General features: G+C 38.8%; 1 long non-coding RNA gene across 1 annotated transcript in view; it reads left to right on the top strand.

The window, feature by feature from the left end:
• LOC126187856 (uncharacterized) overlaps nucleotides 1-20,458 on the top strand; it is a 36,731-nt gene that overhangs the window by 2,432 nt on the left and 13,841 nt on the right. Inside the window, exon 2 of the long non-coding RNA XR_007537799.1 lies at nucleotides 17,816-17,869. This is a non-coding gene — a long non-coding RNA (uncharacterized LOC126187856). The remainder of the gene's footprint in view (nucleotides 1-17,815; nucleotides 17,870-20,458) is intronic.

The raw sequence follows: 20,458 nt of genomic DNA, 5'->3' as shown, positions 1-20,458 counted from the left end.
TGAAAGTATTTGTGCCATAAATATGGACTAGGATATTCTTTAGATTGATGGTGGTAGAATACCACATTGAGAGAGGTGGGAAGGATTGCAGATAGAAAGTTCCTCAATTCTGGGCACAATAATACATAGTCAAAGTCTTGCTGAAGGATATAGTTCTGATATTCTTTTCCATGATGACTAGGTGATGAAAGGGTGCTCCTTTGCAGCTCCTATGTGGAGTGGTTAGATGATAAGGGGTGAGTGTGGATCTGACAAGGAAAATCTTATCTATGGCCTAGGAGTGGGAGACTAATACCTGTCTGTGAAGACCTTATTAAGGCCTAAGTATACTGGGCAATGAACTGCTCATCACTACAGATGAACTGTCCATGGGTAGCTAGGCTATATGGGACTGACCTTTTTGTGTGAGAGTGATGGCAGTTAACAATATCCAGTATTGCCTCAATCGCCACTTTTTTTGTTGTGTCAGCATCTTCGCTATATGGCAAGTAGCATCTTTCATTTTCATAATATGGTTATTTGATGTTGTTTCATCTTCGTCCTGGAGAAGTTTTTGCAAATGTTTTTGTGGTGATAACTCATTAGGAGTCTTCGTACAAATCAAGAAAAATGAGCAGACCCTCCTCAGTGATTAAGATGTTACAACAACAATGCTTTTCTTACGCACAGGCATCCATACAGAGATCATCAAGTAAGGGCATTCTCCTCCTCCCAGAATGTGGAGTATGGAGATTTTATTCATTACAGAATCATCATATACTTCTATAAATGATTTCCCATCATTCCACTAAACTCTAATATTTTAAGTCAACTATAATATTTAGTTCTTGTGTCACGACACTTCTCAAAACCGGACAATTCATTTCCATAAAAAAGTCTCAATTTTAGAGTTTTGCCGTGTCCCCCTTCAACCCCATCCCTCAACCCAAACCAAACCCAGTCTACCTAACCATAACTCACCCCACTCTGTATCACCCCCCCCCCCCCCCACACACACACACACAGACAAATTTCTGTAGACATCCATGTTCTTATGGAACTGAGAGATGTGTAGACAACATGCTTACATAGATAATAGGGAGGGTTGCAATAATGCTTGGGAGATGGTTACAGCTAAACATGCTTAACTGGCTCATGAAATAAAAGAGAAACATGTTACGCTGAGTGCCACTTGCTGCACACTGCAGTCTTTGGTCAAGTAACACAGATTCCCCTTATACCCTTATATTATGTCAATGATCGTATTGCAATAGATGTCCACACAGATGTGACAAAATATGAATTTAAGTTAATCATATTTTAGCCATCATCCTGTAGTCTGAATAAACATACTACACATTCTTGCAAAATTTCTGATTTAGGATTTGTTTAATTATTTCTCTTTTTAATTGTAATTACACAGCCTGGCACTATTGACAAAATTTTAAGCTTCTACTTGTTGCACAATTGTGACAGTGAGGCACCAACAATTACAGAATGTTTGAGAATATAATTCTTTTGTTTCATTACGTGTTTCACACTGAAAATTATATTGTTCTTTATTGTTTTGGCAGTCTAGAACTTTAATGACCATGTAAAAGATTGCCGACTTCACTAAATAACTGCATCAGCAAAAGTTAATTCATTTCTTACAAGCACATAGTCTTGCTAGTTCCATAGCCAGTTGTTCAAAATGTTAATCTTCAGGCTACTAACAAGGAATCCCATGAGAGTGAGGTTGCAAGTACAATATTCAGTAAGGACCTTTTGAAAGTGTTGTGTTAACAGGGTGTAAATGACCTGGGACAACTGGGAGATCCGGGATAAACCGGGTAATTTTTTCATCAGGGAGGAAACCGGAAAAAGCCTGGGAATTTTTTGTTCTTTTAGTTATCAGCTAAATTTTTGTAATTTTGACTGGTAAGCAGCATTAAAACATGAGCAAGAAAAAAACGAAAATAAAACTTAAATTGCAAAGGAAATGTGCCATATAAAATAACACAGTGCACGTAAAACAGTCTGTCAACAGTAAAATGTGTCAAAGGCTTTAGGAAGACTATGCAATGCTTCATTACTACAAATTGCCTTCTATGAGATTGACGTCACAATGGTTTACATTAAGATTCATTTAAGCAGTTACGTGCGGGCTCATGCACATGCGCAGTTGAGTCGCGTATGAGTAATACCTTCTCCTGCTTCTGGCTACTGAAGTGTGGCTGTTAGCTGTGTAAGCAGCACTAGCAGCAACCAGGCACTTGGGGCACCTGGAAAAATTTTTGTGGCGTGCCCAAGCTGCCAGGTTCACGCGTGGGGGGCAAACCTGTGTATCTGAACCAGGCGGCAATTTGGGGAGGGGGCAAATTCATATTCTTGAGGAAAAAAACCTTGTTTCACAAAGTATCTAGCATCCAGCTCACGTTGGGCTATCGATTATTCATACGATTTTGAAACACACCACTGCTGGTTTTTGGACATTTTTGAACACAGTCTAAGTTGATTTCTCAATGAATTATAAGTTGACATTTGAATGTGTGCATAGTGCACATGATGTCTCTGCCAGGGGAATCCTCATCACATCTAGAAATTAACTTTCCAGCAGACAAAATGGGATGGGGCTATACGAGCTGAGCGGAATAAAGCCGAACCAGTGAATGCGAACTGCTGCTTGTTTATGTGGTTGATTCGGTTAGCAAATGTTCAGCATTGTTATAATTACTAGCGAAATCAATAGATACAGACTACCAGAGTGGAAATAAATGACTAACAGGAATAACAGGTAAGTAAGATTATGTTTTACCTTCACAGTGTATTCAAGAAAGTGAAATTCTGACAGAAAATTTTTGGCCAGATCACTACACTAGACAGGGCCAGTTGTAGTCCCTGGCTAGCAGCTACTTAAGTTCCATTCTGGGAGTAGCGTGGAAAACGCATTGTACGAACACATAATAACACCTAACCAGAGAATAATCACTGGATAACTAAACTGGTGATTTTGGCAGGGTTACTAAAGTTAACCGGAGAATGAGTTTTGACAGTTGTAGGAATAGTTACAGAATTAGTGATGACAAGATTGTTTGTTAGAATGAGGAAAAGAAATGGGGACATCACACAAATTAAGACTATTCTGAATTTATACAAAAATTTCGTTCTACTATTTGGTCTCATGCGTGAGAAACTGGAGGGTATCAATGAAATGTGAAACTATTTCCTAACACAAAGCTTTTTGATTGTAGTAGGCCAAATAGGTATTTTGTATTGGTTCTTCATGAATTGTATTGTAGTATAAAAATGATCATTATTGCCAAAACAGTCTCGCTTATTTGGTGTGTGTTACAATTGGTGCAATATTAGAAAGGCCTGTTTTGTTTTATCCAGCACACAGTGACAAAATATACATAATCAGATTGAGATGCCACACCAGTCTTGGGTACTATTTGTATTAACAGCTTTTTCAGTATTAGATGATGACATTTTGATTTTTCATGTAGCAAAATGTTTCATGAACTTTGATGAGGTAATAGCTCTTTCACAGAAAGGAAAGCATGCCATGTAAATCTGTAGCAAGATCAGAGAGAAAAAACACTAACACATAAGGATTGAAGAAATGTGTACTGTCTTGCCTGTCTCTTGTCTTTACTGGTTTTGGGTACCCTATATTTAATTTTATGTCACACAGAAGAGCAAATTATTAGCTAATAGACAATAAAGAGTCCAGATTTTCTTGAGTTCTTGTTCTCCCATTTAAAATTAATCCCATCCAGTATTAATTGCGATTTTTATATATATATATATATTTTATTTTTAAAAGGGGCAAGATATCAAATTGGCTGGCTGAGACGAGGAGAGGTACTACAGGACATTTTAATTTCCACTGTCCTGAAATAGTTTGATGGCATCCATTACAAAATATACACGTTTGAGTTCCACAGAGCAAAATACAGTGACATGCATTATGAGAATGTTGTTTGAAGAGGAATGGCATTGCACTTCAGCACACTTAAGACCAAATAACATGTCTTTCACCTCCTCAAAGATATATATTTTATGTATCAGACTCTTCAGAAAGATGTGTGCTACAAAATGAACTTGTTTTGGAAAAGTCTTTTTAAATTGACATTCTGATGCACAGAGCAGTCTGAGTTGTGGTGGTGGTGGTGGTGGTGGAGGGGGGTAGTCTCCATGTGACCCGTGTTTTCCTTTAGTGATTTTTCTGTTTTCTCTTTGTTTACTGCTCTCACATCAAATGAAAACAAGATGGATTTCTGTGGCTGGGAGCTATCAAGTGAATTAAAATACATTCACATAATTATGAAAGGCTAGTTTCAGATTTTATTTTATTTCCACCTTTCTGACACTAAAGCATTAATTGCCTTGCAGAACATTGAAGTTATTTTTGTTGGTTTGCTAAAGAAATTTGGCTTTCATTAAGCTCTCCTGCTGAGGCAGTAAATTTATTTGAAATGAAGTGTTTAATTCCACATTGTTGGCTAGTTTCAACTGTTCACTGCATTTCAAGTGTATGTTTTCATCTTCTAGCATGTATGGCATTATGCGATAATAAAGAACCAAACATGAGATAATACAGTACTGGTACTCCAAGAAAATTTATGTCCTGAAAACCACACCGAAAAGCGTAATATCAGATCAAGGTCTATGTCATAGGGAATCAGGACATATGAATGTGCGCTTTAAGGTGAACTATGCATTTTAGAATGGTTTACAAAATTCCGATGCTCTTGTAGTATCCTCTGATGCCTTTTTTCGTTTATGACATAATGTAAGTAAGATATTTTAATGTATTACACGTACAAACATAAGGGCTTCCTACACCACCGTAGCTACGCAAGCATGGTGACGCCTCTTATCTGGCACTCTCTGGCAACTGCTGAAATGAATCTAACAGGTCATGGGGAAATATTGTGAATTGTGACTTGAAGAGTGTTATTTTCGAAGTAAATTTACTTTTACGCAAGATGAACTATGTGTAAGAATGTACGATGAATTTCTTAAATCGCAGAGTGTTTGCTCTTATTTAAAAATCAATTCATTGATGACAAGCCATTTAGAAGAATTTCGAGCCCAGAAGATCAGAGATCTATGTCGGTATTAAAAGTTTTTACTGTCATATTTGTGTGATGCATCTTCAAGCATAACATGCACTAAACAGATAAACATTATATGTCAAATCTTAGCTTTTCTTGTAGCTTATTAATCGTCAAGACAAATATTATATGTGAAAGCTTTGCTTTCCTTGTAGCAACACTATGTATATTAACTTAAACCATTAACTTTTCCTGTTGGTAGAATTAGAAATTATACTTTTGTAATATGAAAGTATGCATCATACATGTTGGTGCACATCAGAGAGCTTTCCAAAACGTGCTTTTCCCCCCTGAGTTTCATTTTCTAAAGTGCCGAGAAATTCTACGCTGCTGTATAAAACCATATCCATTCAGAGGATTGATAAGTTTTACTGTTCCGACAGAATGTATATTGTCACTTATCATGGAAAGAGTGTATTTTCACCTGGGAGAAAATGTATTTTTAACTGTGAGATCCGGGAAAAACCTGGGAATTTTTTTCCTTGTCCGCGTATACACCCTGGTTATCGATTATGACAGGAAAAATATTAGCTGCTAATGACTCACCTCATGTATCAGGAGGGCAACAGGAAACAAGTGTCCAGGAGGTGCAGAGATCAAGCTTCTATGGGATGTGTATATTACACTTCACAAAATGTTTGTTGTCAACGTTCAAAAAATGTTCAAAACGAACCATTAAGTTGCACCATAAACACCGAATGAAACAATGAACATCACGGTGATCATAAAGGTTTGCCCCAGTGAGACTGAAGGCAAACATTTTTGTAGTTACAAACTGTGCAGGATGTTCAGCTAGATATCCACTTTTAAGGCATGTATTGTAACACTGGTGTAACAAGGCAATGAGGACTGATGGAATATGATGACATGCAACCATAAGTGAAACAGTCTGTTGTGGAACTTATCATGAAACTGGCTATCCTTTGAGGTGTAGCTGCCAATTGCATGATGATATGTTTTATAGATACAGAAGAAACAAACATCTAGAGGCTGAATTTGGCCAGTAGTTCCAGGTGGTATGAATTGCAAATGTCACACACTTTTCAGGTGGGGTGGTTTGCTCTATAGGAGTATGATTTTTACACGCAGATCAAGAATCAAGGAAAAGCAAGATATTTTGATGAGCAATGTGCTAAAAGCAGTGCTCATATCATAGTTGTAGTTCTCTTTTCCCATTATGCCACTTTTACTTGCTGTGACATAAATATTCCCTACTGTCCTCGCAAGGTCATGCCCATGAGAAAGAATCATAGGGGGCAGAGCACCTCCAATTTCCTGCAGCACAATAAATAACTTTCCAGTCAATTTACCATCCTGATTAACAGTCAGCATAATTGTTTATGAATGTGTTAAGGCACTGATGTTAATTGATCTCAGTACAACTCTCTTGGTACATATAATTTTGGTGCTGTGCATTTTCCTCTGTATGTCTGCCACCATTCTGTGTGATATGCTGCATTGGATGTGTGCTTAGTCTTTGGTACATTGTCGGATTTAAAAGGTCCCGGAACTTCTGCTCATAATCTTTGGTCTTCATTACTATGGGTGCATTTCCCTTATAGGCAGGCAGTAGCACTATACTCTTGTCAGTGTTAAGATTTTTAATAGCTTGTAACCATTCTTTCTTCAGACTGTAAGCTGGTGGTTATGTTCAGCACAGTATCCTGGCTGTTCCAGGGAGTATTTCCTCTGCTCTTTCACAAGGAAGTGTCTGAATAGCCACTTTGGTATTAGCAATGATATCCTCCTTAGGTATAGTTCTTGAGATGATAGTGAAATTCCCTCCTTTTTGAAGAACAGACACTTCCTCTTTGGTCAGTTGTCTTTCAGTGAGGTTGACCAATGTGCATGACATGTCGGGAATCACTTTGTCAGTCTGCTTCTGGCATCTTACAAACTTTTTCTTCTGGCACTCAGTGCATTGTTCAAGTTCTTTCTGCATGCCCCTGTGAGTGATGCTGTCGATCTTGTCCCAGTCATCTTGATCCATTCTACTACTTAGCTGATAGAAAATGTCGAAAAGTTGACAAGTCTCTCCATGTTGTATGAATTGGGTCACATAGAAAATCTCGTTCCATTCTGTCATAGATATAATATACTTGGCTAGCGGTAAATTAGTGCTTACATTTCATGAACTTTGGTGTAGCACCTTCATCCCTGCATTGTGACAGAAAGGCGAGAGAGGACATCAATCACATTTTCTACTTCCATCATTGATCTAGGTGTTGGTACAATCTGCAGATCTCCTCCCTTACTGCCAGCAGTCAGACAGAGAAATGTGCGCAACACAGAAGCCCTAAAACCTTGGTTGTATGGATTACCTAAGATCCATAAGAACAACATTCAATTGTTAGTGCTCCTTCTCATTGATATATAAACTGGCAAAACAAATGGCTTCTCTGCTCCAGCCACACGTGGGGAAGACTGACACATACATAAAGGACCCAGGACATTTCATTAAGAATCTGAAGAAACTAAAACTTGCACCAAATGACATCCTGGTCATCCTCGATGTTGTTTCTTTGTTTATGAAACTGCCACTCAGTGTCTCTCTGGAGCACATCAGTTCCATTTTCCTCCAAGACATCACAAAGCTCTTTCATGCATGTCTCACCATGAACTATTTCACATGTAATGGCAATTTCTATGAACAGCTGGAAGGTGTTGCCATGGATAACCCTCTTAGTCCAGTGGTGGCCAACTTCTTCATGGAACATTTCAAAGCACAGGCACTGGACTTGGCAACTTTTAAACCTAAGGTGTGGTACAGATATGCTGATGATACTTTTGTTGTGTGGAGCCATGGTGAAGAACAGCACTGTGACTTCCTAAGACACTTGAACAGTCTCTGTACCAACATAAAATTTACCGTGGAAGTAGAAAAGACAAAAAACTACCATTTCTAGATGTGCTGGTCACAAGGGATGGTGAAAACCTGGGACACAGCGTGTACCGAAAACTGACGCAAATGGATGGATACCTGCACAAATTATCAAACCACCACCCATGCCAGAAAAGACACATGATTAATACTCTCGTAATGCAAGCAGGATGAATATGTGAGCTGCACCACCTCAGACATGAAGTGAAACACGTGGAACATGTTCTGAGGAGCAATGGGTACTCCAAAAGTTATATTAGGAGGGTAACAGAGCCAAACACTCAGCAAAGTGACAAATCAGAAAAAGAAATGTCGAGTATGGCCTTTCTGCCATACAATTCCAGAGCAACACACAGAATCAGCCATATACTGTGTAAACATGGCGTAAAGACCATTTTCAAACTGAAACAGAAATTCAAGGAGTGTCTTAGATTGGCAAAGTAGAAAAGGTCCCCACTTGCAATGCAGAAATATACCGCTTACTGTTCACATGTGGAAAAGTTTATGTCAGAAAGACTGGATGAACAGTCAACACCAGGATCAAAGAACATAAGTGACATTGCAAGTTGGGCAAGTGGAGAAACTGACTGTGGCAGAGCATGCACTGTGTGAGAATGACAATGTAATAAACATCATCAACATGGAAGTTCTGGGTGTAGAGAAGCACTATCACCCCTGCTTGTTCAGAGAAGCTATAGAAATACAATATACAGGAATAGCTTCAACAAGATATAAGAAAGCCTCAAGGTAAACAGATCCTGGCTTCCTGTGATGCGGCAAACAACCGTCGCAGGTAGCAAGGGGAGAACCAAAATGAAAACAACCACAGAGGAGCCCTCGGACAGTGGCGCACCATGTACATATAGTCCACAGCTTTGAGCTTGGCTCCAGTTCACCACCAGCAATGGATGGTGAAACTTTGACAATGCCAACCACTTGTGCTGGGGAAATGTCAGGAAAACATCAGGCAAATGTCAGCCGAAGAACCCGAGACAGAAGCCAATAGGCTAATTTTAATACCTCTTCAGTTATCTCAAAATGATCTAGATTAATGAATCTGATTAAGCTACATGTACATTCATTACTTGTAGAAGTTTTCTGTCAATATTCAGTTTCATGCTGTTACTAAACTACCCATGTCTAATATTATTTTGTCATTTATTATACCAGAAATTGAATCTTAAACATTAAGTCAAACAATGAAACATCCAGGATGGAATGTAACAATATTATGAAGAGGAAAGTTGCTACTCACCATACAGTGGAGATGCTGAGTCGCAGATAGGCACAACAAAAAGACTCTCGCAATTACACACACACACACACACACACACACACACACACACACACACACACACACATATGCACGCACGTGCGCAAACACAACTCGCACGCATGACTGTAGTCTCAGACAACTGAAACCACACTGTGAACAGCAGCACCAGTGCATGATGGAAGTGGAGACTGGGTGGGGTAGGGAGGAGGCTGGGGCAGGAAGGGGGAGGGATAGTATGATTGATGAAGCTGACAGTGAAATACTGCAGGTTAGACAGTGGGCTGGGGAGAGGTGGGTTGGGAAGAGGGTGGGGTGGGGGGGGGGAGTAAGTAGTGAAAGCAGAGAAATAAAAAGACTGGGTGTGACGGCTGTGTAGTGCTGGTATGGGAACAGGGAAGGGGCTGAATGGATGAGGACAGTGATTAATGAAGATTGAGACCAGGAATTTTACGGGAATGTAGGATGTCTTGCAGGGAAAGTTCCCACATGCGAAATTCAGAGAAGCTGGTGCTGGTGGGAAGGATCCATAAGGCACAGGTAGTGAAGCAGTCATTAAAATGAAGGATATCTGGTTTGGCAGCGTGTTCAGGATCAGGGTCGTCCACTTGCTTCTTTGTTACAGTTTATCGGTGGCCATTCGTGTGGACAGACAGCTTGTTGGTTGTCATCCCTCCATAGAATGCAGCACAGTGATTGCAGTTTAGCTTGTAGATTACATGACTGGTTTCACAGTTAGCCCTACCTTTGATGGGATGGGTGTTGTTAGTGACCGAACTGAAGTAGGTGGTGGTGGGAGGATGTATGGGACAGGTCTTGCAACTAGGTCTCTTACAGGCATATGAGCCATGAGATAAGGGATTGGGAGCAGGGGTTGTGTAAGGACGGACAAGTATATTGTGTAGGCTCGGTGGGTGACAGAATACCACTGTGGGAGGGCTGGGAGGGATAGTGGCCAGGCCATTTCTCATTTCAAGGCATGACGAGAGGTGATTGTAACCCTGGAGGAGAATGTAATTCAGTTGCTCCAATCCTGGGTAGTACTGAGTTTTGAGGGGAATGCTTCTCTGGCCAGATGGTGGGACTTCGGAGGTGGTGGGAGATTGGAAGGATAAGGCATGGGAGATTTGTTTTTGTACATGGTTGGGAGAATAATTAGGGTCAGTGAAGGCTTCAGTGAGACCCTCAATATATTATGAGAGGGACTTCTCATCACTGCAGATGTGACAACCATGGGTGGCTAGGCAGTATGGAAGGGACTTCTTGGTATGGAATGGGTGGCAGCTGTCGAATTGGAGATACTGCTGGTGGTTAGTAGGTTTGATATGGATGGAGGTACTGATGAAGCCATCCTAAATATTATGTATAGTAAGTATCTGAAGTGCTTGAAAAGATTAAGCTAAAAAGAAAGCTGAAAATGGGGATACTAGAAACTTCATGCTTATGGAATTAATTATTACAGTGTTCTATATAGTCTTGCCATTATGTTTTAGTGTGCCGTGTCTTATGAGGAAAATAATTTCCTAAAAGCTTATCATTACTATTTTCTGAAATAATGCAGGAATCAGTGGAATTGTCAGTCCTGAATGTTACCTGTTAACTGTTGAAGCATTTGACTTTTTCCCAATTGAACTGAAAACACCACTGTTAGTTCAAACAGGAAGTATAAGGTTGTTTATATTTTAGTCATTTTAAAATTTCCAAAGAAAAATACAATTGCAAACTGTTCATAAAATACAGGGCTATTACAAATGATTGAAGCGATTTCACAGCTCTACAATAACTTTATTATTTGAGATATTTTCACAATGCTTTGCACACACATACAAAAACTCAAAAAGTTTTTTTAGGCATTCACAAATGTTCGATATGTGCCCCTTTAGTGATTTGGCAGACATCAAGCCGATAATCAAGTTCCTCCCACTCTCGGCGCAGCGTGTCCCCATCAATGAGTTCAAAGCATCGTTGATGCGAGCTCGCAGTTCTGGCACGTTTCTTGGTAGAGGAGGTTTAAACACTGAATCTTTCACATAACCCCACAGAAAGAAATCACATGGGGTTAAGTCGGGAGAGCGTGGAGGCCATGACATGAATTGCTGATCATGATCTCCACCATGACCGATCCATCGGTTTTCCAATCTCCTGTTGAAGAAATGCCGAACATCATGATGGAAGTGCGGTAGAGCACCATCCTGTTGAAAGATGAAGTCGGCGCTGTCGGTTTCCAGTTCTGGCATGAGCCAATTTTCCGCGGGCTACGCGTGAAACTTGCCCGCACGCGTTCAACCGTTTCTTCGCTCACTGCAGGCCGATCCGTTGATTTCCCCTTACAGAGGCATCCAGAAGCTTTAAACTGCACATACCATCGCCAAATGGAGTTAGCAGTTGGTGGATCTTTGTTGAACTTCGTCCTGAAGTGTCGTTGCACTGTTATGACTGACTGATGTGAGTGCATTTCAAGCACGACATACGCTTTCTCGGCTCCTGTCGCCATTTTGTCTCACTGCGCTCTCGAGCGCTCTGACGGCAGAAACCTGAAGTGCGGCTTCAGCCAAACAAAACTTTATGAGTTTTTCTACGTATCTGTAGTGTGTCGTGACCATACATCAATGAATGGAGCTACAGTGAATTTATGAAATAGCTTCAATCATTTGTAATAGCCCTGTATATATTGATCAAAATTTTCTGAAGTTCCTTGACTGAAACTGCTTGAGAAATTGTACATATTTTTTCGTAATTATTATAATATTTTTTATTTGTATAACCACTAGAGTAAAATGCCTCTACTATCCTATTCATTTCATTATTATTTCATTGCAATTTAGGATGTTTGATTTTTGTTGCACAACAGAGTGAAAATTTGAGTACTGGGTACCTCTGCCTCAGTCAACAAAAAAGGAGGCATATGCACAGTATGTTACTGGAGTTACAGAAATTATAGTTTTTTGCCTATGTTTTTAAATGTACATTTCAAATAGATTAGTTATCTATGCCCTGTTCATATTTTCTGACTATAAAAACTATGTTTAATTTCTCTAAGTGTAGGTCTCACGTAACTGGAACCCATAGCTGCCATATAACCTTTATATAGTTGCATAGACCAGTCTTGAACCAGTATTACAGAAGCAAAAACTGTTGTAGCTGTATGAGAGTATACCATAACTTCGGGAGAAGGACTGAGATGTAAACAGATTTGAAAATCAATGAAAATGAATGTGACATGAAGCCATATATGTTACCAATGAAGAGAATAGCAGCTAAGAGGAAGGGGTATGGCGGGGAATGGAGGCGGCAGTGGGGGTGAGTGACACAGGAAAAAAATCAATCTTATCTTAAAAAGAATAGGAATCAATTTTATAATAATCTTTAAAATATTCAAAAGATCACATTTTTTTGGTGTCTGTTATAAAACTATTAGCTGATTTACTTGGAAAACAGAAATGTTACTTAAGTTATAGGTTGATTCTTACAGAGAAGATAACAGCAATCATCCACTTTTTACAATGCTATTCACTTATTTAAATAGTGCCATTACTGGTTTCAAACTGACAGGTTCACCTTTAGACAGCTATTTCATGTTAAAAGCACATTTCTACATACAATTACAGCCTCTGTGCCAACATAAAACTTATCATGGAAGTAGATAAGACAAAAAACTACCATTTCTAGATGTGCTGGTCACAAGGCATGCTGAAAGCTTGGGACATAGCCTGTATCAAAAACCAACACACATGGATGGATACCTGTACTAACTACCAAACCACCATCTGAGCCAGAAAAGACACATGGTTAATACTCTCGTAACGTGAGCAGGATGAATATGTGAGCTGCACCACCTCAGATGTGAAATGGGACACCTGAAATGTCTTCTTAGGAGAAATGCATGCTCCATAATTTGTATTAGAAGTATAACAGAGCCAAACACTTGGCGAAGTGACAAATCAGAAAAAGAAATGTCGAGTACAGCCTTTCTTCCATACAATCCCAGAATGACACACAGAATCAGCCATGTATTGTGCAAACACGACGTAAAGACTACTTTCAAACTGACAATGAAGATCAAAGAGAGTCTTAGGGCGGCAAAGCAAAAAAGGGCCCCACCTGCCATACTGAGAATATATCACATACCATGCACATGAAGAAAACTTTATATCAGAATTACTAGATGATAAATCAACCTCAGGATCAAAGAACATAAGCAATATTGCAGGTTGGGGCAGATGGAGAAATTGGCCACGGCAGAGCATGTATTCAACAAGTGGTCACAAAAACCTTAACAATCCTGTATTAAATTAGCACAGTCTTTTCACTTTACTGGTGAACATGATAAGACAGTTGCATAAATGTACTATTTACAGCATCCAGAGGAGTTTCACTCTAGAGACAATAAGATAAAGCAAAGGTACACATGGCATTTTCTTACTGACTAAAAATAGGGAAGCAGAAAGTAGTATATACAACTTCCATAAGAGATTCACTCTGGGAAGCAAATTTAAAGAAATATATGAGGCAAGGATAAACTGGAAAAAGAAGAAACAGTTCATTTCATTGGGTAAGCGCTATTTTCATTAAACTACTTACCATAGAGACAGTGCACCCTCTACTAACTTCAACTCATTTGGAGTTAGATGTCAGTAACTGTCCACTTTGTGTTTTGTAATAGATAAAACACTAAAAGTTTGAGCTATACATACAGTAAAAATTAATAGTCATATAGACATAGTTTGTCCCAGTCACTGCTTCAAGTATCTATGTCATCTCAGATGAGTAGTACTAATAGTAACTTTCATCTTTTAGAAATGCCCAAACGGCCGGTGATCAGAGGATGTGGCAGTAGGAGTAGCAATAATTGTTTTTATGGTAAACCTTTATGCATTTTTGTCCCTACTACACCACCAGTATTAGAAAGCAAGTCAAAGTACAAAATTTTAGCCCCAACCTAACGTTGCCAGAGGTGTGAAGCATATGGTGAGGATGTCAAATGCTTGCCAGGCCACCTACGAATGCTCAGTTGGCATGTAACATGGTGTCACTACTAGGAGCAGAAGAGGTGGTGCAAGCTGTCATGGCCTTGTTGCTGTGTTCTTCCACGGCCTGGGAGGATAGTCAGTATGGTGCTGTCTCTCTAAGTTCACCTTACGTTACTTGTCCCTTGTGCAGTAAACATGAATGAAGCCTAATATTCTACAAGTACTGATGTAACGCCTTTGAATGAGGTCATCATTATTTTCTTGTTGGAGCTTTTGGATTCAAGGAGATGTGTAATGGAACAAAATGAAACTTTCAAGAAAGACCATTCTACACTGGCGTTGCACCATCTGCAGAAAGACATTAAGAACATATGCATTCCAAAGTTCATGGTACGAGTAGCACAATTTGATACATGCTAAATCTACAAAAGGAAAATTATTGTGGTAGCCATATTTCCTTTTAAGGACAGGAAAAAACTATACTGTCTACTGGGGGTTTTGATGATCTGAAGAATCTGTCTACAGGTTTATCATGGTATGCTTCACCTAAAGGTCACCTAAGTTGTTTTATCTCATATAAAGAACTATGCAAATAGCTGCTTAGTATTCAGAGCTGCTTAATGAACATCACAGACTGATGAAAATCAGACACAACAATGAAGTGAAAGCAGGAGCTAGCGATCAGAGATCCTGATGAGGCAGAAGAGTCCATGAAACCTGGAAATATCAGGACCATTTTTAAACTTGTGCTAAATAGGAATAAAGATCAGAGAGCAAACAAGAAGAAACAGGCTATTTCCAGGGATTTTCAAAAATTATACAAAACGAAGTGATTGAATGTATAAATGAAGAAATTTTTGAATATATACATTCAGCTCTGGATTGAACCTCATTTTAGGCTTGCATTGTGGATGAAGCAGTGGAAGTTTCAGACAAGTCACAGTGCTCTAGTGTTGTGAGACTTGTGGAATCCAAAGGCGACATTCAGCAACACTTTGTCATCAAGGGTAGTTCTCTTTGTCACATATTGTTTCTTTTTGCTGTATACCAGAAGATTTTCAGCTTCTGTCAGAACCTGTATGGCATGGTGGTAAGAAATGGTAAGCTTTAGCATTGATGCATTGAATGTAAAGTAGTACATGTTATTTATTATGTTGTCAATGCATGATTCATGAGTTCTGATATAGAGAAAGCTATTTACCCTTACAGTGAGAATGTACTTAATTCATTAGATAATAAACTGGAGGCTACTGCTATTTTCTGTGACCTGTCTAAAGCCTTTGACTGTGTGAACCACAGTATTCTCTTAAATAAGTTAGAATATGGTAATGCTGCAAAATGGTTCGTGTCTTACCTATCTAACAGGAAACAAAGGGTGTCATTGCAAAATAACTGTGCAGTAAGCAGTCAGTCTTCATCTGACTGGGAATTAATACATGTGGTGTTCCCCAAGGTTCTGTCCTGGGTCCATTTCTTTTTCCTTGTGTAGATTGATGACCTCTTGTCTGTTACATTGCTAAATGGTAAGTTTGTTTTGTTTGCAGATGATAGAAAAATTACAATAAGTAGCAAGTAAAGTACAGATTTAGAAATAGCTGCTAATAAAATTTTCACTGATGTTAATAAATGGCTTAAAGCTAATTCACTGCCATTAAACTTTGAGGAGACCCACTATATGCAGTTCAGAACCTGTAAGAAATATCCTTCCAGCATGTGTATAACATATGAAGACATGCAGATTGAAGAGGTTACAGCTGACCGGTGTAGCCGAGCGGTTCTAGGCGCTTCAGTCTGTAATCGCGCAAAGCGCAATGCCTCAGGCATGGATGTGTCTGATGTCATTAGGTTCATTAGGTTTAAGTATTTCTAAGTTGTAGGAGACTGATGACCTCAGATGTTAAGTCCTATAGTGCTTAGAGCCATTTGAACCATTTGAAGAGGTTACAGTGTTAAATTTTCTTGATAATAAATTCAGTTGGGAAGGGCATACCACAGAATTGCTTAAGTGCCTAAGCAAGTCTGTATTTGCAGTGAGACTGATGTCAGCTGTAGGATATTTAAATATAAAAATACTTGGATGCTTTGCGTACTTTAATTCTATTATGTCATATGGGATCATATTCTGGAGTAACTCATGAAACTGAGCAAAAGTTTTTAGGGTGCAGACGCATGTGTTAAGAATAATTTGTGGTGTAAATTCAAGAACATCATGTAAAAACCTGTTCAAGGAACATTGTATTCTAATGGCTACTTTTCAGTATATGTATTCCTTAATGAAATTTGTTTTAATTCCCAACCAATTACATAGTATCGATACTAGGAATAAGAACAACCTATATAAAGATCTAAAATCACTTATCTTGGTCCAAAGATGGGTCCAGTATTTGGGAACACATATTTTTAATACGAGGGCAGTTCAATAAGTAATGCAACACATTTTTTTTCCGAAACAGGGGTTGTTTTATTCAGCATTGAAATACACCAGGTTATTCCCCAATCTTTTAGCTACACAACACTATTTTTCAACGTAATCTCCATTCAATGCTACGGCCTTACGCCACCTTGAAATGAGGGCCTGTATGCCTGCACGGTACCATTCCACTGGTCGATGTCGGAGCCAACGTCGTACTGCATCAATAACTTCTTCATCATCCGCGTAGTGCCTCCCACGGATTGCGTCCTTCATTGGGCCAAACATGTTTCATCGCCTGTAACAATCTTTGACAAGAAATTGTCACCCTCAGCCACATGACGAGCAAGCAATTCCGCACAGATGGTTCTCCTTTGCTCTTTATGGTGTTCGGTTAGACAACGAGGGACCCAGCGAGAACAAACCTTTGAATATCCCAACTGGTGAACAATTGTGACAGCACTACCAACAGAGATGTCAAGTTGAGCACTGAGTTGTTTGATGGTGATCCGTCCATCATCTCAAACGAGTGTGTTCGCACGCTCCGCCATTGCAGGAGTCACAGCTGTGCACGGCCGGCCCGCACGCGGGAGATCAGACAGTCTTGCTTGACCTTGCAGCGATGATGACACACGCTTTGCCCAACAACTCACCATGCTTTTGTCCACTGCCAGATCACCGTAGACATTCTGCAAGTGCCTATGAATATCTGAGATGCCCTGGTTTTCCGCCAAAAGAAACTCGATCACTGCCCGTTCTTTGCAACGCACATCCGTTACAGACGCCATTTTAACAGCTCCGTACAGCGCTGCCACCTGTTGGAAGTCAATGAAACTATACGAGACGAAGCGGGAATGTTTGAAAATATTCCACAAGAAATTTCCGGTTTTTTCAACCAAAATTGGCCGAGAAAAAAATTGTATTGCATTACTTATTGAACTGCCCTCGTAAATTGCCAGCAACCATTAAAGGCTTGGTTTCAGATAAAGTTGATAGGCAACTCCTATTACTCTGTAGTTTCGTATCTTAACAGAGACTGTTAAGACAGTTTAAGTAAAAATTTCTGTCAAATTTCAGTTATGACAGCACTTGATCATGACAATCAAGATTAGGTATTTTGTGTGTGATAAATTTATTAATAGTGCATAACAATGTTTCATTCTGGCATCGTGTTAATTCTGTAAATATTAACTGTTCCAGATTACCGTATTGTAGTCACCTATTTCAACAATCTCCTAACCAATGATCAGGGTAGTAAGTATTATATTAATATGTTTTATGTTTTTATGTTATACTTTCTGACATGTTCCACACCAACAAGAAGCATCTATGGGTCTATGGAATGAAAACTGAATCTAATCTAATCTGATCCCTCTAGAGGGACTGTTTACCAGAAATATTACTTTAAATTGAGCTAGTATTGGTATTAGTTTTTTAGAGCTAGAGTCATTGGACAACAAGTCAGTATTTAAATCCACAGATAGTATGATGTTAACTCAGCCATTTTTAGTGCTGTGTTAATTGTCTATGTCAACAAGCAGGTCTCTACGAACATCAAAGAAAATATCTAGGCTACCAGGTGGAGGTCTGTATAGGCCTATAATAATGAAGTTCTCTTTCCCCCTCTTGTAATTAATTGCTGCTAGTTCTATTTCACCCTCAATGCTGAAAGTACTTACGTATGTTACATCATAGTTACTACCACTCATGCAAGGATAGATACCCAACAACCATGTTTCTCTTTTCTACTGATGGCAAAGCAAAAGATCATGGAGAGTTGCTTACATACACTAATTAGCTCATCTGTGTACCAGTGTTCACTTATAACTAAAACATCAGAGTTCTCAATTGCTGCAGCCGTATCCAACTCATTGTGATATTTTGCTAAGACTGAAAGTTTTGCTGAATTAATTTGTGTGTGGGTTTGGATTGTTGAACACTGCTTGGAGGTGTTACCCTACCTGAGCGATTGTTTTTAGGACTAAAAAAGTTCCCCTGTATGAAATTAGGGCTGAGTTCCTCCTGCTTGACCATACAGGGAGATTTAGAGCTAACAGGCTGTCCAGCAGGGTTAGCACAGCAATCGTAGGGGCTGGGAGTAAAATTTCCATCTACTTTACCACATAATCTCTCCACACACAAATTTAGACAGGTGATGTCATGGTTGTTATAGCAGCTACACATGCTCAGTCTGTGGCTCCTTCCATGAGGCTGAGCTGTGAGAAAGGCAACATACTTCACTTCCCCTGGTCAGAATCATACACTGCTGCTACAGGAGAGTTCCATGCAGTGCAGAACAGGGAAATACATTTGGAGCAAAAACCAGCAAACATGTTAAGATAAATGCACTTTTTTAAAGTGTGACAAGATAAAAGTATTCCTGAAATGCCATTTCACCTGCTGCCACCTGGATAGCTGCCCCTGTTATAGATTAGTCAATGTTGCATGTTCCAGTACAACAGCTTTAAGCCATGTATTGTGCAGTCATTGTCTTAGTTGCTGTTGCTATTTAATTTGGGTCTGTATATGTCTCTGCAAATTACCCAGTCAAGTGATTCACTAGAAACAATTTCAATTTGCAGCTTATGAAGTGCACTAATTATTGTTTCCTGTTGTTTATTAACTTGTGATAAACAAGAACAGGACTGTGGGGAATAAATCAAGCCATCACCACATGTTTATTTCCTAAACAGATTATTGTATCATTCAGTTGTTAATGAGACTCCCATAAACAAAATGGTACATTTATTTGGGTGATGATACACATGAACGAACTGCAAAGTATGGTATTGAAATTAAATTAGAATTTAATTGTTTGTTAAAAGCTATAGCCTATGTATCAACAACTGTCAATATGAAAACACTCCTCTCCTTGTTCACATACAACACATTTTTATAAATTTCACCTCTACATTTCACCATTTTCTTTCCTCTCAAAAATTCAAATAAAATTTTTGGAAATAACAGTTTGGCAGCATGGATATGATAATTTAATAACATTTTATTTACAAGTAATTAACTTTGTAATAAGTTTAGTAAAATGTATTCATCTATTGGGTTTCAGTTGTTACTACAATAAGGAAAACAATTAAATTTGTATTGTTTTGCAATGTTATCGAGATTTGAAAATGATGTCATAAGGTTTTGGTGCAAGATTAAATCCCCCAAAAGCAGTAGACTTCAGGTCACTACCATCAGCAGGAAAAAGTTGAAAATGTTGCAAGATTCCAGCAAAAATATGGAATAAACAACTTTTTGCAAAATGCTCCCCCAAACATCGATGTCGACCTGAAAGACAAAGTAAAACTGTCAGATATGAGCCGCAACTTATATTACCATAACTCTTTCTAGTAACAGTAACTCACCCAGACCAAAAGGTAAGAATGCATCATCCTCTCTAAATAGTCCAGTTTCACTTATGAAACGTTCCGGTCGATAAACTTCAGGATCACCCCAGTGTTCTTTATCCATATTCAGTGACCAGTTGTTTACCAGTACAGTTGTATTCTACATAAGAATGCATCATTTACTTTATGTAAGCAACTATTTAAGGTTAGAAAGCATAATAAATATCTCTGTTTATGTACACTTTATTCATAGTAGTATTATTTTTATTGATCTTATTTTTCGGATTATAAAGAACAGTACTATTAAAATGTTGTGAGTTTAGAAAATTCCATTTGTAACATACATTATTAGGAAAGAAATAAGACACAGAGAATTTACCAACCCAATAGTTACACTTATATAGAAATTTTTCTTTGTGCCTTGGACAGTGAAACCACAACACCAAGGCAAAAGCTATATCAGGTAGCAAAGTTAGTATGAGATGTAATAAAATTG

This window comes from Schistocerca cancellata, chromosome 5 (genome assembly GCF_023864275.1).
Source record: "Schistocerca cancellata isolate TAMUIC-IGC-003103 chromosome 5, iqSchCanc2.1, whole genome shotgun sequence".
In the NCBI taxonomy this organism is placed as follows: Eukaryota; Metazoa; Arthropoda; class Insecta; order Orthoptera; family Acrididae; genus Schistocerca; species Schistocerca cancellata.
Note: the sequence above shows the minus strand (reverse complement) of the source record. Positions and strands in the feature narration are given on the sequence as shown.